Below are 5,702 nucleotides of genomic sequence, written 5' to 3' on the forward strand. Positions count from 1 at the left end.
GACTATAGACTAGACTATAGACTAGACTATAGACTAGACTATAGACTAGACTATAGACTAGACTATAGAGTAGACTATAGACTAGACTATGGACTAGACTATAGACTAGACTATAGACTAGACTATAGACTAGACTATAGACTAGACTTTAGACTGGACTATAGACTAGTCTAGACTTAGTCTAAAGTCTGTGGAATAGGCTAGTTAGTTATTTAGTTAGTTAGTGTTCCATTCCATGTTCCAACCTGCCTAAAAGAGATACATTTACACCTTGTGAAACTGCTGGCTGCAGCTGCGTTTAGCCCCACCACACAATTTCACTAAACACTAGAGTGTTGTTTTGTTATTTCAAAGATGCTTGGTTGTTGGTATGTTTTTGACAACAAAGCATGTTGTATTTTGAAATTTTTTTTCTCTTTAACTTAAACAAAAACCAGTAACAACTAAAGTATTACCAAACAGCAAAAACAAAATCTTTAATGTAAAGTAAAAAGAAATTATTACAAGTAGATGGAGAGTTTTTTTGTTTTGGGAGAAAAAGGGAAAAAATGCCTTAAAAAATGAAGAAATGAAATGTAAACTAAAGGAGGTTTATGGAATTTAAAAGCAGCTCACTAATGATACATTTATAAAATAAACGCAAACTTAAAAGTAAGATGTACAGTGATCAGAAGATATAGATTCAATTAAAATGAATTACTGCTCCAAAACTTAAGTTATTTAAACGTAATTTCTTAATCCTTATATAAGACTGTGTGACTCAAAATTACATATTAATGTTTAAAAGTCCATGTATGTTATAAAACATAAGCTCAACATTACCAATATAAAGTTCTAGAGAAAAATAGACACCACAAATCCGAAAAAAAGTAGCAACAACCAACGTCGCAAAGTTTAGTAGTTAAAGAAGAGAAGAGCTAAAGTGTGGTTTATATGTAGAACAACAAAAGCAACTACCAACAACAAAAACATGCGGCTAAAACAAGTACAATGGCAAACCTTAAATTTCTACCAACAATACAAAAAGAAAATCAAAAACATATATTTATATGCAAAAAAAGGGCATGCACGCACACCTTTACCTCGTATATAATGTGTACAAAACTTGTTGTTTAACAAAGAGTCCGGCAAAAAAAGTACAACAACCGAACTAACAAACGACCTCAATGTTATGAACAAGCAAGAGTTTAATACAAAAGAAAAACTGTAGCTTGTTTTTTTTTGTTTTCTATTGTTGTTGTTGTTGTTGCTCTAAAAGGATGAGCAACCATAACCACCCATAAGTTAGTATTTTAAGCTTTGGTTTTTCCTTTGTTGGTCTTACGACGTGAATAGAATTTTTAAATTGTTTTAGTTTTTTTTTTGAGGAGTTGTTTTTGTTTTAAATAATAAAATTTATAAAATTTGTGGTTTAGTAGTAAATTAAGACGTAAATTAAAGTGGGCAATTTTAAATAAATTTTGTTTAGACTAACATATACTATACGACTTAGATATAGAGAGATAATTACAACATATACTAAGACAAATTTCTATATTAACTCTTAATATCATCCTCCCTATAGGAAAATAGAATAAAATAATTAACTTCATAACTAAGACGTATGAGTTATTTATAACGTTAATTTCAAAATAATATAACTCATACGCCTTCAAAGATTTTTGCTATTATGACTTTTTTAAATATTGCGTTGCTATTGACAATACGCATAAAAAAGCTATATAAAAATCTTACTAACACACTTTAGAGCCTTTAAAAATAGATAAAATTTCTATAAAAAGGTATTATTAATATTTTATATTTAGATTTCTTTCCTCGAATTCTGGAATATTACATGTACCTCTGTCAATATTAACGACAAATTTAATAACTTTTTTTATAAATAGAAACATAAAAATATCTAAGAAAAAACATATTTAAGTCTGACATACTTAAGTCAGTTGTTGATCTGGCCAGTGATGTAAGGATGAGTGGTGGTGCGGGATTTGCTGGAGGCACTCAAAAATATATACATTTTTATTTATATTTTTCTTTAGCTGTTTCTTATAATCATATTTATAGGACAGTTAACAATGGGAAAGAAATGGTAAATATGTAAACGTAAAAAGAAATATTGAAGTAGTGATAGGCAGATATAAGAAAAAGTTTAAAAAGACTTTAGTTGTAGACAGACTAGATAGACTAGACAGACTAGACAGACTAGATAGACTAGACAGATTAGACAAACTAGACAGAGTAGACAGACTAGATAGACTAGACAGACTAGACAGACTAGATAGACTAGACAGATTAGACAGACTAGACAGACTAGACAGACTAGACAGACTAGACAGACTAGATTAGATAGGCTACATAGACTTGACACAAACGAGAAATGAGCGATAAGACAAACTAGACAGAGTAGACAGACTAAATAGACTAGACAGACTAGATAGACTAGACAGATTAGACAGACTAGACAGACTAGACAGACTAGACAGACTAGACAGACTAGACAGACTAGACAGACTAGACAGACTAGACAGACTAGACTGACTAGACAGACTAGACAGACTAGGCAGACTAGACAGACTAGACAGACCAGACAGACTAGACAGACTAGACAGACTAGACAGACTAGACAGACTAGACAGACTAGACAGACTAGACAGACTAGACAGACTAGACAGACTAGACAGACTAGACAGACTAGACAGACTAGACAGACTAGACAGTCTAGACAGACTAGACAGACTAGACAGACTAGACAGACTAGACAGACTAGACAGACTAGACAGACTAGAAAGACTAGACAGACTAGACAGACTAGACAGACTAGACAGACTAGACAGACTAGACAGACTAGACAGACTAGACAGACTAGACAGACTAGACAGACTAGACAGACTAGACAGACTAGACAGACTAGACAGACTAGACAGACTAGACAGACTAGACAGACTAGACAGACTAGACAGACTAGACAGACTAGACAGACTAGACAGACTAGACAGACTAGACAGACTAGACAGACTAGACAGACTAGACAGACTAGACAGACTAGACAGACTAGACAGACTAGACAGACTAGACAGACTAGACAGACTAGACAGACTAGACAGACTAGACAGACTAGACAGAATAGACAGACTAGACAGACTAGACAGACTAGACAGACTAGACAGACTAGACAGACTAGACAGAATAGACAGACTAGACAGACTAGACAGACTAGACTGACTAGACTGACTAGACAGACTAGGCAGACTAGACAGACTAGACAGACCAGACAGACTAGACAGACTAGACAGACTAGACAGACTAGACAGACTAGACAGACTAGACAGACTAGACAGACTAGACAGACTAGACAGACTAGACAGACTAGACAGACTAGACAGACTAGACAGACTAGACAGACTAGACAGACTAGACAGACTAGACAGACTAGACAGACTAGACAGACTAGACAGACTAGACAGACTAGACAGACTAGACAGACTAGACAGACTAGACAGACTAGACAGACTAGACAGACTAGACAGACTAGACAGACTAGACAGACTAGACAGACTAGAAAGACTAGACAGACTAGACAGACTAGACAGACTAGACAGACTAGACAGACTAGACAGACTAGACAGACTAGACAGACTAGACAGACTAGACAGACTAGACAGACTAGACAGACTAGACAGACTAGACAGACTAGACAGACTAGACAGACTAGACAGACTAGACAGACTAGACAGACTAGACAGACTAGACAGACTAGACAGACTAGACAGACTAGACAGACTAGACAGACTAGACAGACAAGACAGACTAGACAGACTAGACAGACTAGACAGACTAGACAGACTAGACAGACTAGACAGACTAGACAGACTAGACAGACTAGACAGACTAGACAGACTAGACAGACTAGACAGACTAGACAGACTAGACAGACTAGACAGACTAGACAGACTAGACAGACTAGACAGACTAGACAGACTAGACAGACTAGACAGACTAGACAGACTAGACAAACTAGACAGACTAAACAGACTAAACAGACTAAACAGACTAAACAGACTAAACAGAGTAAACAGAGTAAACAGAGTAAACAGACTAAACAGACTAAACAGACTAAACAGACTAAACAGACTAAACAGACTAAACAGACTAAACAGACTAAACAGACTAAACAGACTAAACAGACTAAACAGACTAAACAGACTAGACAGACTAAACAGACTAGACTAACTAACTAACTAACTAACTAACTATAGTCTATAGTCTAGTCTACAGTCTAGTCTATAGTCTAGTATATAGTCTAGTCTATAGTCTAGTCTATAGTCTAGTCTATAGTCTAGTCTATAGTCTAGTCTATAGTCTAGTCTATAGTCTAGTCTATAGTCTAGTCTACAGTCTAGTCTATAGTCTAGTCTACATAAATAACCTAGAGGATCTATTGAAATAGACCTCTTCAATTTTATCTTATTCTACTGTAACTGTTTTCTTTCCTTTTTTACAGCTATTTGAAATATTTGCTTTTAGCCTTGATACTAATTTGCAAATAGCCTGTTTTTTCTATATAATTTAGACCAACAACAAATACTTTTAATTTTTATGAATAGATAGAAATTTTTACCTGTTGCTACTTAGATTATTTAAATTTTTGTACAATATTTATTATTTTTATTTTTTTTTAAATTTCTGCTGCTGCTTGCTTTTGCCCATTGTTGAGGCATTGACTAAGGAATGTTGCCATAGTTGTAAATTCTTTAATAGTATTTTTTTAGTATTTTAATATTTCTTTTGCATTTTTTAATGTTGTTTTATTTCAGTTCATGTACTAGAGGCTATTGTTTGTTACTGTTTGCAATGAGAAGATAAAAAACATAAATGTGGCAGAAGCTGCTTAAAAAATTTATAAAAAAAAGACTTCGAAAAATATGTCTGTTTTCTCCTAACTTATAAACATTTCTTTTGATTTGTTTTTCTTTATCATTTTTTTGTGAAGATCTTGTAGAAAATAGAACATTTTTCTGTTTTTTTTTACATTTGTAAAGCTTGTACATGAAATTTGTTTTCTTTTAGTTGTTTATATTATGTTAAAAGAAAACAATTTATACCAGTTAGTAAACGATTAATAATGTTATAATATTTTCAGTTTTTATTTAAAAAATGCAAAGAAACATTTAAGAAACACTTACCAGAACATCAACTGATTAATGTTCAGCATATAGAAATATATTCTAGGCACACATTTGATCTAGAGAATAAACCTATCCGAATAGTCTAGATTGACTATTGTTCAGACTGAAGACGAATTTATAGTCCAGATTATAAACTGATCTATAATCCAGACTAGAAACTGATCTACAGTTCTGACTATAGACGGATCTTAGTCCAGGCTATAGATATATATACTGTTCTATAGTCTAGACTATAGATCTATAGTCCAGACTTTAGACTGATCCATAGTTTAGGTTTAGACGGATCAATAGTAATCTATAGTTCAGACTATAGATTCATCTATAGCCCAGACTCTAGAATGATGTACAGTCTAGACTATAGACTGATCTATATTCCTGACTATAGACTGATCTACAGTCCAGACTATAGACTGATCTATAGTTCAGACTATAGACTGATCTATAGTCCAGACTATAAACTGATCAATAGTCCAGACTACAGACTGATCTATAGTCCAGACTATAGAGTGATATATAGTC

At 33.7% G+C, this 5,702-nt stretch overlaps 1 protein-coding gene across 1 annotated transcript in view; it reads left to right on the plus strand.

Annotated features, from left to right (window-relative positions):
- Positions 1-5,702, plus strand: part of LOC111684657 — a 77,765-nt gene that overhangs the window by 38,018 nt on the left and 34,045 nt on the right. The gene's annotated exons all lie outside the window — the stretch shown is intronic.

This window comes from Lucilia cuprina, chromosome 5 (assembly GCF_022045245.1).
Source record: "Lucilia cuprina isolate Lc7/37 chromosome 5, ASM2204524v1, whole genome shotgun sequence".
In the NCBI taxonomy this organism is placed as follows: Eukaryota; Metazoa; Arthropoda; class Insecta; order Diptera; family Calliphoridae; genus Lucilia; species Lucilia cuprina.